We start from the raw sequence: 13541 nt of genomic DNA on the forward strand, positions 1-13541 counted from the left end.
GACTTATCCAGCCTGTGCGCAGAGGTGGAACAGGGGCTCAGGACCCAGCAAGAAAAGAGGAGAAGGCTGAGAGACAGAGGAGATGACAGAGACGTCCACGCACAGGGAGGAGGAGGAGGAGGAGGAGCGGGAGCTGAAGAGAGGCTGGAGGAATCTGCCAGAGAAGACTCCTCAAGGAGCGGAGGTCATTCAGAGCTGAGATGGAGCTGAGGGCAGATGTGGGGAACAGCTTGTGCCCCAGGTTGGGCAATGGCTTGTGCAATTTAGAGACTGGAGACTGTGTTGGTGTGCAGAGTGCAGGAGTCCAGTTGAGCAGAAATTCTGCAACAGGAAGTTACAGGAGAAGAGGGTAAGAAGCTGTTGAATTATAAAGCTGGCAGGAAAAGATGGGCCGGACTTGAATTTCTGGGTAAAAGCGTTTGTGGCCATAATGCTGACAAGGGAGGAAGATTTTGCCCTGGCTACCTTTCAGAAAGAAGTAAAATCCAAGCAAAGGAGGGCAATGCAGTCATCTTCGGTTAGCAACAGAGGGGTAAACAGAAAAAGCAAGCTGCTTCCCCAGTTCCAGCCTGAAGTAGCAGTAATATCTTCTAGCTACTGCAGGAGCATCCAGGGAAGAGCTAAGGAATGTGTGGTAGCATGTGCCTGTCTGTATGTCTCCATCAGTGTGTTTAAGGCTACAGGTACATGTCTTTATATGGTCTGATTGTGTTTCTTCTGGAACCCTTTAGAAAAAGTATGCAGAAGATGCACCAACAAATAGAGTAGTGCAACAGATTAGCAGGCATACCGCTGAAGGAGCTTGAGAAGTATACATCCCATGGAAGAAAGTGTAACACTGACCCCTTCATACACGCACACATGCTGAATAACATTCTCATATATATATGGATGTGTTTCTAATATATGTAGATCTGTATTAGAAAAGCACAGATGTGAAGATACACCATTTCAGATCCGCACAGAGGCACAAGTGCTATTAACTGCTGCCCATTTCATATACTATAGAAAAAATTAAAAGAATAGTAGACTTTAAATGGTGTTTAAATCATCTTATCTATTTTTTTTTTTTTGTCTATAAAAACGAACATCAGCTAACCAACTACTTCAAGCCACATAGTGCCTAATTTTTTTTTTGAACGAACTACAAAAAAATCAGTCCAATATCTAACTGGCACTAGCATGTGTGCTACAGAGGAAAGTGCACTGGACCCTGTAGGAGTAAAAATATATGAACTATTAGTCCATGTCTCTCACCTAATAGCAGACTGTCCTTTGGTAATCTACTTTCTCTCTGACTCTGTTTCTTTATCCATTAAGTGTGAAAGTTGTTTATAAACTCTAAGCTTCCTCTTAGCTATTGTCAGAATGCACATATATCACATATGCCGTGTTATCCACGTGGCCAGAAAGTTTGGTGAAAAAGATCAGAAGATGACCATAGTTATCCACAAAATGCCCCAATAATTTTTTAGTTCTGTTTTCTAATGGCAAAACTTTATTTTTTGATATTGTGAGGACTTTTGATATTGTCAGGGGTTAGTGACTGAAATTTTCATTTTTTAACAGCTGCATTGGTGTCACATAATGAACCTGAGAATGACTAGGTCTATAGTCACCTGTTCTGCCCAAATGTTGGAGACTGACTGCAAGTTACACGATGGAATGCTTTAGTTAAGTCAATGAAAAAATCAGTTATGTTGGCCATTTGGCACTATGTAGTCAAAAATTTTTTTTTTTAACTTTTTAAGCAGATTGAGTGTCTGTGTTACGGATGTGTGCCCATTTCCTCCAGAAATGGTGTTCAGGCCCTCTTCTCTCTGGATCTCTCTCTGCCTTTATCCTGATTAATATCGAACGCAAAGACTTTGCTCTGGTCTCCCAGAGCAGCCACATTCTGAAAACCTATTCATTTCACTTCAGTTCAGTCGCTCTTTGCGACCCCATGAATTGCAGCATGCCAGGCCTCCCTGTCCAACACTAACTCCCGAAGTTTACCCAAACTCATGTCCATTGAGTCGGTGATGCCATCCAGTCATCTCACTTCTGTCGTCCCCTTTTCCTCCTGCCCCCAATCCCTCCCAGCATCAGAGTCTTCCAATGAGTCAACTCTTCGCATGAGGTGGCCAGAGTACTGGAGTTTCAGCTTTAGCATCATTCCTTCCAAAAATCACCCAGGACTGATCTCCTTTAGAATGGACTGGTTGGATCTCCTTGCAGTCCAAGGGACTCTCAAGAGTCTTCTCCAACACCACAGTTCAAAAGCATCAATTCTTTGGTGCTCAGCCTTTTTCACAGTCCAACTTTCACATCCATACATGACCATCTAGACGGACCTTTGTTAGCATACTTTAAAGTTCCACATAGTTATGCATGTCGAACATACAGACCAGCAAATAATAGCACACTCTTTTTTTTGAAGGCTCCTATTAGAGCCCTGACACTTGCCATAATATTCCATTGCAAAAAAAAAAAAGTAAATAAATAAAGTCTGCAGCTGGTAAACTTCATCCTGAATGCCAGCAGGGTGCTGATCCCATAACACAACAGTCTGAGATAACCTGTATCACAAAGCTAAGCCTGTGTGATTATTTAGCATTTATAAAGCACTTTATCTGTGTTCTGTATGTCAGCATCATTAATGGGAGATAACTCACCAGGAGTAATAGCGAAGAAAAAAATTCATGACCAAAAAGGAAGAAAGAAGGGAAAGCTTAAAGGATCTGAGTGATTCAATAGGGGCTTGCAATTGCAGTTACTGGGTAATGGGGAGAGAGCAGAGATGCTATTTTGAAGAGGACAAGGAAAGCTCTTTTGTCTCTCCCCGGTGAATAGGAATGACTGAAGGTACACAAGGAGAGAATGAGTTCAGACAAGGGAGAAAACCCTGCCAGGGAGACTCACTAAGCCTGAGCTTGACCTAAAGAATTTATAGTTTGTCTTCTATAGCACCTTAGATCCCAGGGAAATTATCATCTAGCAAAGATTGTGAATAATGGTTGGAGGGTGGTTCTGCCTGGAGGCAGGGGGATGGACAAGATGCCCTTTTAAGGTGGCTTTCAAGCCCAGAAGTCTATTTTTGAATAATTTCATTTATTTTAATTTATTTGGCTGCATCAGGTCATAGTTGCAGACTCTCTGTTGTGTCATGCGGGATCTTTCGTTGTGGTTTGCAGGCCCTCTATTTGCAGCACACTGGCCTAGTTGCCCAAGGCAGGTGGGATCTTAGTTCCCCCAACAGAGATCGAACCTGTGTCCCTGCATTGCAAGGCAGATTCTTAACCACTGGACCATGAGGGAAGTCTCCAGAAGTCTAGTTTTTAAAATATAACATTAAAAATTCATTAACATTCCACTGTGGTTTGTTTTTTGTTCTAAAAGATTTTTTAATTGTAGTTGATTTACAGTGTTGTGTTAGTTTCTGGTGTACAGCAAAGTTATGCAGTTTTATATATATATGCTTTTTCATATTCTTTCCTTTATGGTTTATTACAGGATATTGAATATAATTCCTTGTGCTATATAGTAGGACTTTGTTGTTTATTTATTTTATATATGCTGCTGCTGCTGCTGCTAAGTCGCTTCAGTCGTGTCCGACTCTGCGACCCCATAGACGGCAGCCCACCAGGCTCCCCCGTCCCTGGGATTCTCCAGGCAAGAACACTGGAGTGGGTTGCCATTTCCTTCTCCAGTGCATGAAAGTGAAAAGTGAGAGTGAAGTTGCTCAGTCGTGTCCAACTCTTCACGACCCCATGGACTGCAGCCCACCAGGCTCCTCCGTCCATGGGATTTTCCAGGCAAGAGGACTGGAGTGGGGTGCCATTGCCTTCTCCGTATTTTATATATAGTGGTTTGTATCTGCTAATCTTAAACTCCTGTTTTATCTTTCTTCACCCGCTTTCTCCTTTGGCAACCATAAATTTGTTTTCTATGTCTGTGAGTCTGTTTCTGTTTCATAATCCATTTGTGTCATATTTCAGATTCCATGTGTAAGTGATATCACAGGGCATTTCTGTTTCTCTTTCTGACTTAGTTCACTTTGGATGATAATCTCGAGGTCCATTCACGTTGCTGCAAATAGCATTCTTTCAATCTTTTTTATGGTTGGACAGTATTCTGTTGTGTATACATCTTCTTTATCTGTTCCCTTGTTGGTGGACAGTTAGGTTAGTTCCATGTCTTTGCTCTTGTAAATAGTACTGCAATGAATTAGCTTTTTCTCCAGATATATGCTGAAGAGTGGGGTTGCTGGATCATATGGCGACTCTATTTTTAGTTTTTTAAGGAACCTCTATACTGTTTTCCATATTGGCTGCACCAGTTTACATTCCCACCAACAGTGCAGGAGAGTTCCCTTTGCTGCACACTCTCTCCAGCATTTATTTTTAAAATTTTATTTATTTAATATATTTTTGGCTGTGCAGGGTCTTTGTTGCTGTGTGTGGGCTTTCTCTAGTTGTAGCGAGCAGAGGCTACTCTCTAGCTGCAATGCGAGGGTTTCTCATTGTGGTGGCTTCTCTTGTGAGCACAAGCTCTAGACAGTTCAGCCTTCAGGAGTTGGGGCTATCAGGTTCTAGAGCATGGGCTCAATAGCTGTGGCACTCAGGCTTAGTTGTCCCAATGCACGTGGAATCTTCCCGGACCAGGGATCAAACTCGTGTCTCCTGCATTGGCAGGTAGATTCTTAACCACTGGACCACAAGGGAAGTCCCAGGATTTATTATTTGTAGACTTCTTAATGATAACCATTCTGACCAGTGTGAGGTGGTACCTTATTGTAGTTTTGATTTGCGTTTCTCAAATAATTAACAATGTTGAGCATCTTGTCATGTCTAACTGGCCATTTGTATGTCTTCTTTGGAGAAATGTCTATTTAGGTTCTTTTGTCTATTTTTGATTGGGTTGATTGGTGTTTTTTTTTTTCCCCAGTATTGAGTTGTATTAACTGTTGGCATATTTTGAAAATTAAGCTCTTTTGGTTTCATCGTTTGCAAATATTTTCCCCTAGTCCGTAGGTTGTCTTTTCATTTTGTTGATAGTTTCCTTTGCTGTGCAAAAGCTTATAAGTTCGATTAGCTTTTGTTTATTTTTTATTTTTGTTTTTATTTCCATCATTTCTGGAGAATAGCTTAAGAAAACATTGCTATGATTTACATCAGAGAATGTTTTGCCTATGTTCTCTTCTAGAAATTTTATTGAGCCTGTGGGCTCGGTAGCTGTGGTGCAAGGGCTTAATTGCTCCAAGGCATGTGGAATCTTCCCCAACTAGGAATAAAACCCGTGTCCCTTGCTTTGGCAGGAAGATTCTTGTCCACTGAGTCAACAAGGAAGTTCAAGACCTCAGGTTTAAACTTGGTTCTACCATTTGCTATCCGTGTAAGCTTTGGGAAATGATTTAATCTCCTTGAGACTTAATTTTCTCATTTGTTAAATGGAAATTTTGTAGAACATATTAATGAGATAGGCTTTTCTTTCCAGCATTATAGCAAGTAAAAATGCTTTACTATAAATCACTTAGAAATACTGGATAAAATATAAGTTAAAAAAAATACATATAGCTGAACTTGTTAGAAAGAAAATTCTCCTAAGGGACCAAAAATAAGAAGAGAACTGAAAACTTGAACCATAAATGGTGAGAACTGATCCTGAAGCTTCTTCTACAGTGTATTTAGGAGTGATTGCTGATCCTGGTAATCAAAGGATTGTTTTTCTTTTGTTTGTTTGTTTTGTTCTTAAAGCTAAACACCAATCAGAATGTTAATTTTAAAATATTATAAATACAGGAATATAAATAAATATTATAAATACAGGAACAAATATAAACTTTAGATTTATTTAGGTTTACTTATTTCTTCCAATTTGATATGTTTAATTAGATTAAGTAATTTGTATTCTATTGCTCCAGTTGATACTCACTATTTTTTTTTTTTTTTTTAGGATTTTAATGGTCGTATTAGATTAGGAATCAAAATTTGGCCCAAATAAAAAGGAAGATTAGAAAAAATATCTTAAAAACAAAGAAACAAACAAACAAAAATATCTGCTCCCTGAAAAAAATTATAAAACGACTGTACTCCAACTAGTATATGCGCTCCTTAGTAAAGGGAAAGAACAAAGAAGTTTATCTTGGTCTGGGTTCTGGTCTGGAAAACAATTGCAACATGTGAAAACACATTCTCCTATGATATGTGTGTGTGTGTGTGTGTGTGTGTGTGTGTGTGTGTTTTGCCTCCCTTCATGCCAGTTTGGGATTCAATTTTTTATTAGTGGGGCATGGTATAGGAATTCTTTAGTTGAGAAATATAACAGCAACATTGAACAAATTCTGGAGGCCATGCGGGGCACTCTTGGGAAATGCCCTTGAGATCACAGAGGATACCATTACATGCAAATGCATGGCATTTTAAAAGCACTCAGAATACATGGACTCCAAATGTGAAGACGTTTTAGAAGTGCCTTAATTCATTTATTCCCCTTATATATATTTCTTCTCTTTTTGCTGCACTGTGCAGCTTGTGGGATCTTAGTTCTCCAACCACAGATGGATCCCAGGCCCTTGGGAGTGAAAGCATGGAGTCCTAACCACTGGACTGCCAGGGAATTTCCTACTTTTTCTAATGAATACACAAGTAATAAACTATAAAACCTACGTCTGAAGTCTGAACTAGTTCTTTAAATAGATAGCAAAAATTTCGTGTCGATTAAGTATTTGTCTTAGTTTAATTGCAGTAATGGCTTTCTTAATTCAGTAAAATAATGTTGCTTCTTACCTTTGATATCATCTTAGATTACGTGATGTACAAGAGTCATTGTATGAGTCAGGATTCAGGACTGAAAAAAATATCTCCCTGGGGATTTTAAACAGGAAGAAATCAAGGAACTAAGTCCTTACAAATTATTGAATGGACTAGGTCAGGAAGCATCAGTTAGAACTGCACATGGAACAACAGACTGGTTCCAAATAGGAAAAAGAGTACATCAAGGCCTGCTTATTGAACTTGTATGCAGAGTACATCATGAGAAACGCTGGGCTGGAGGAAGCACAAGCTGGAATCAAGATTGCCGGGAGAAATATCAATCACCTCAGATATGCAGATGACACCACCCTTATGGCAGAAAGTGAGGAGGAACTAAAAAGCCTCTTGATGAAAGTGAAAGAGGAGAGTGAAAAAGTTGGCTTAAAGCTCAACATTCAGAAAAGTAAGATCATGGCATCTGATCCCATCACTTCATGGCAAATAAGTGAGGAAACAGTGGAAACAGTGGCTGACTTTATTTTTCTGGGCTCCAAAATCACTGCAGATGGTGATTGCAGCCATGAAATTAAAAGATGCTTACTCCTTGGAAGGAAAGTTATGACCAACCTAGACAGCATATTCAAAAGCAGAGACATTACTTTGCCGACTAAGGTCCGTCTAGTCAAGGCTATGGTTTTTCCTGTGGTCATGTATGGATGTGAGAGTTGAATTATAATGAAAGCTGAGTGCTGAAGAATTGATGCTTTTGAACTGTGGTGTTGGAGAAGACTCTTGAGAATCCCTTGGACTGCAAGGAGATCCAACCAGTCCATCCTAGAGGAGATCTGTCTTGGGTTTTCATTGGAAGGACTGATGTTGAAGCTGAAACTCCAACACTTTGGCCACCTCATGCAAAGAGCTGATTCATTTGAAAAGACCCTGATGCTGGGAAAGGTTGATGGCAGGAGGAGAAGGGGACGACAGAGGATGAGATGGTGGGATGGCATCACCAACTCAACGGACATGGATTTGGGTGAGCTCCAGGAGTTGGTGATGGACAGGGAGGCCTGGTATGCTGTGGTTCATGGGGTTACAAAGAGTCAGACACGACTGAGCGACTGAACTGACTGAACTGAGGGGAGCGGAAGCCTCAGTCAATTCTTTGTCTTTATCACACCTCCTTTCACAAAGATAAATGCATCACTGAAAGTAGAGAAAGGTGGTCCCTGCTCTGCTCTGCCTTCCAAATCTTTCATGCATACATCTTCTGGATGGAATCTAATTCGTACGCAGAATCTGGGAAATGTAGGTAAATACTTATTGTTTTGCACTCTAGATTCTCTTTTATGAAAAGATAAGGGAATGAGAAGGGATTTTCAGCTCCAGCAGACCATATCTATGAGGGTAGCTAAGTATAAAAACCAAATGGATAGAAGTGTATCATTTCATTAATTGCAAGTTAAATTATTAGCTATAAATTAAAGCCACAATAAGATACTATTAGATATCTACCAGATTGGCTCAAATAAAAAATTCTTCTTATAATACCAAGTGTTGGTGAGGTTGCTGAGCAATGGGGTGCTTATATATTGCTGATAGGAGTATAGTATATCTTGAAGAACAGTTTGGCATTATCAGATAAGTTTGAAGGTATGCGTATCTTAGGACTCAGGAATTCTTTTCTAAGTATATAACCTACACAAATGCACATCTATATGTACCAGTATACTTGAACCATAATGTTCATAGCAACATTGTTCATAATAGCCCCAATGGAAAACAACGAGATGTTCATAGTAGTAGAATAGTTAAATATTTGGTATATTAGACAGTGGAATAGTACATAAACATACACACAAAAATGAATGAGCCACAGATAAAGTAGGTAGATATTTAGTGTATAATATTGGTCCAAAGACAAGGACAGAAAATTTTACATACAGTATTTATTTTATAATGTTTGAAAACAAATGAAACTAATCTATATTGTTTAGGAATACATACTTAGGTGGTAGAGCTTTTTTTTTTTTAAATACAAGACAGAGATTACCATGAAAATCAGGATTGTGGTTACCTCTAGTGGAGAGGAAGACAGTGTGATTGGGAAGATGTAGAGGGAGGGCATCTGGGATTTGGCAACATTCTATTTCTTGATCTGTTACTGTAACTATAATAATTCAGCAATACATTTTTTGTGTACACTTCTACATATGTGGTGCACTTCAATTTTTTTTAAGTTTAAAAAAGAAACTAAGTGGGTGAATAAAAAGAAATCTCAGTTCAGTTCAGTCGTTCAGTCATGTCCGACTCTTTGCGACCCCATGAACACAGCACTCCAGGCCTCCCTGTCCATCACCAACTCCCAGAGTTCACTCAGATTCACGTCCATCGAGTCAGGGATGCCATCCAGCCATCTCATCCTCTGTCGTCCCCTTCTCCTCCTGCCCCCAATCCCTCCCAGCATCAAAGTCTTTTCCAATGAGTCAACTCTTTGCATGAGGTGGCCAAAGTACTGGAGTTTCAGCTTCAGCATCAGTCCTTCCAAAGAAATCCCAGGCCTGATCTCCTTCAGAATGGACTGGTTGGATCTCCTTACAGTCCAAGGGACGCTCGAGAGTCTTCTCCAACACCACAGTTCAGAAGCATCAATTCTTCGGTGCTCAGGTATAAGTAAAAAGAGAATTACAAAGCTAGAGGAGAGAGCTGCGGAAATTGTTCAGAAGGTAATGCAAGAGATAAAGAGGTAGAATATATTAGAGACTATAAGCTGAGTTGAAGAATGAGAAGGTCCAACATAGAGTAGTTCTGGAGGAGAGAATAAAGAGCCTGGGAGGAGGACACGTTTTATCAAAGAGATTATGGCTGAGAGTGTTCCAGAACTAACTGAAGACCTGAGTCCTCAGATTAAGATTGCAGAAATCTTCAGCAGGATTGATTCAACTGCATCCATACTCATATACCTTGCTATGAATGTTCTATTCAATTCCAACTACCGTGAGATAAGTTTAAAAAGCAAACAGAAAGACACATTATCTTCAAAGTAACAATTTTATTCACGGCAGACTTTCTGAAAGCCACAAAAGAGACTAGATAACAAGAAAAAATGTACTCAAAGTTCGAAAGTCTTAAATTTTTCAGCATGAATTCTTTAGTCCGCTATACTATCATTCAAGAGTAAGCATGAAATAGATAAATTTCCAGACAAACACAGTAGGTTTCTTAACACAAATAGACCTCCCACTAAAGACATTTTCTTTAGGGAATTTCCTAAAGAAAATTTCAACCCAGGAGGAGGAAGTGAGATAAAAATAAGAATTGTGAGAATAGTTTTGATGAGTAAAGACACTGAAAATGTGGTATATCTAAACAAGCATTGACTAGGCAAACAATAGTAATAGTGACTAATTTGGGGATATAAAAATAAGGGGTGTTGTAATACTGGACAGCAATAATGTATAAAAGGAGAGAGATACGATCAGAATTAGAGTTCCAAGTTTCTTGCGTAATTCGGGAGGACAATAGGGATATTGCCTAGGCCAATAAGATTACTGTTTAAAAATAAGAATAATCATGAAAAGAATAGAAATAGAATATACAACTTTCAAATTCGTAAAGGAGAAAAGGAAAATTTTTCAAAACTTTCATCAACTTCATACAAAGCAACAAGAGAGACACTGAAAAAATATAAGCACAAAATAATCGGGTACATATACAACAAAAGTTATTAGTAAGTTCATCAAATATAAATGGACTAACATCAACAGTTAACAGATTGAGATTGTCAGACTGGATTTTAAAATTTAGTTCTGTGCTGTTACATGTCATAATGACATAGAATGTTTGAGATTAAAAGAATGGGAAAAATACCAAATAAGCTGATATTACTATATTAAGATGGGACAAAATCAGCTTTAAGATACATAGAAAAGTGGCTACTGTTGGGCTTCAGGGAGAGGATAATAGGAAGTTATTGGTTAATAGGTACAAATTTTCAGTTTGTGATGGATGATGAAAAAGTTCTAGAGATGGAGAGTGGTGGTAATTGCACAACAGTGGAAATGTACTTAATGCCACCAAACTGTATGCTTAACATGGTAAGTCTTATGGTGTGCCTATCTTACCACAATTCGTTAGACCTTAAGATTTTTAAAATGTAATCACTATATAATCATGAAAACAAGTTTACCAGGAAGATATAGCATTTACTTTTATGTGCTGACTTAAATACATAAAACAAAGCTATAATAAGAAATTTATAAATTTACCATAATAGTTGGAGATTTAAAATTATAATTCTCTAGTAACTGGCACACTGGTAGATACAAATTAGTAAAGACATAGGAGATTTGAATAACACAAATCTTTATATAACAATTAGGAAATACACTGTGTTTTAAAAATATACAGAACCTTTCAAAAACTGACCACATATTGGACCACAAAACAAATCTCAACAAATAAAAAGAATTGGTGTTATCCATAGCACAGGGAACTCTACTCAGGGCTCTGTGGTGACCTAAACGGGAAGAAGATTCAAAAAAGAGGGGATATATGTGCACACAGAGCTGATTCACTTGCTGTACAGCAGAAACTAACACAACATTGTAAAGTAAATATACTCCAATTTTTTAAAAAGAATGTGTTATACAGGCCATTTTTCTCTGCATGCAAGCAATTAATTTAGATAGCAATGATAAAAAAAATTGAATTCCCATATAGTTGGAAATTCATGAAAAAATTGAAGTGTAACTAAAATTGGAAATTGGGTAATATTTAGACTGAATAATAAAGAAAACATACATTCAAAATATGTAAGATATAGCTAACATAGCATTAGAATAGTCCTTTATTGTCTTAATACATTAGAAAAGAAGAAAAAGAAACAAAAAGCTAAGTTCCAACTCAAGAAATTACCAAAAAAAAAGTCACAAAACCTCCCCTATCGTCGAAGCAGATGGAAAGAAATAATAATTGTAAAAGTTAAAATTAGAAATCAAGCATACAATAGGGACAATCAACAAAACTACAGATTGGTAAATGCTCAGTCACCAAAGGGTTCCAAGAAGTCTCAATAATGAGGTGGCTGGGATCACCTGCGTCTTAAAATGTCAGTCATTCTCTATCAAACTGCTCAGGAGATAGAGAGAGAACTCTTAATACAGTAGCTATGGGCACAGGTTGGAAATTATGCAACGGAACAGATTTTTGTCTCACCAAAGTAGATCTGGCTACCATATACCTCCTGAGGATAATCTGCCAACAGCGCAGACCAACAATGAGCCTATGATACTGTACCTGAGGGAATCAGCTAAGACAGGCTGATTATAGCGATCCCTTCCATCATGGAGAGGCTGTGCTTTGCCTCACTTGAATAGACATTTTTTCTGGCTCCAGATTTGCCTTCTCTGCCCATAATGCTTCTGTCAGCCCCCTCATCCATGAACTTATCAAGTGCCATCTTCACCATTATGATAAGCCATACTGTATCTCTCCCATCCAAAGTACACACCAAAAGAAGTGAAGCAGTGGGTTCAGGCTCATAGGATTCAGCAGTCTTAACATGTATTCTATTATGAAATGATAGAAGGGTCTAATGAAGATTCTACTACAGAGCCAGCTGGGAGATGATACTTTGTGAGTTTGGGGTGCTGTCTTGTAAGACTGACTGAGAGAGCCATGGTTGGAGATACTATTCCTATAGCCAAAATGTATGGATCTAGGTACTAACAAGTGTATGTAGGGTTGAATTCTCTCACGTATGTGCACATGTGCTCAGTAACTTCAGTCGTGTCTGACTCTTTGCAACCCTAAGGACTACAGTCCACCAGGCTCCTCTACCCATGGGATTTTCCAGGCAAGAATACGAGAGTAGATTGCTATGCCCTCTTCCAGGGGATCTTCCCGACCCAGGGATTGAACTCACATTTCCTTCTTTGCGGGTGGATTCTTTACCACTGAGCCAGCGGAGAAGCCCCGATTTCTCTCACTGTTACACATACTGACCAACTTCAACATTTTTCTTGCTTCTCATCCCTCTAAACTTAGATTCTGGTTTAGAGGTATTAATTCCTAGGAAACTTTTATATCCTTAATGCCACTGAATCAACGGGCAAAGGGGTTCTTGTACCAGCTGGGGTGAAACAAAGTGGTTGCTTTGCAGTGAGAGCAGGGGGTCTTCTGGGGTGCCTCACAGCAGCTCCATGACTAGGGTAGAGCTGATGGAAGATTGGAGCACCCCCAGTGCAGACAGAACCCCTGAAGTCTAGCTCCTTCAGGAATAAAGGTTTGGGCCTCTCCACCAGGAACCCAAACCAGCTAGGTGCTGATTGACAAAAACAACATGGAAAGGGTAGTTGATTAAGAAAGTTATAAGTAGCAGCTACAGCCTTGTTCTCAGAAGCTTTGGGCCATATGTGGGTGGTGTTGACAGTTATGACGGTGGGAGCAGCAGCTTCCGGGCCTCTTGATTATAACCACAGCGGTATGTTCTTCAACCAACAAGTTTAGTGGCACCTTCTGACTCCTGTTCTTTCAGTCTTTCCAACAGTTTTGTGAGCATCGTACATAGAGCATCAATGTGGTAGATTCCTTTCTGCTTAGAATGCCTGGAGTTATTTCTTTCCTTACATTAAGCTCTGACTAAAGGAGAAGGGGGCAGCAGAGGATGAGATGGTTAGATAGCATCACCTACTCAATGGACGTGAATTTGAGCAAACTCTGAGAGATAGTGGAGGACGGAGGAGACTGGCGTGCTGCAGTCCCTGGGGTTGTGCAAAGAATCAGACATGACTGAGTGACTGAAAC

This window comes from Budorcas taxicolor, chromosome 5, assembly GCF_023091745.1.
Source record: "Budorcas taxicolor isolate Tak-1 chromosome 5, Takin1.1, whole genome shotgun sequence".
NCBI classification, from domain to species: Eukaryota; Metazoa; Chordata; class Mammalia; order Artiodactyla; family Bovidae; genus Budorcas; species Budorcas taxicolor.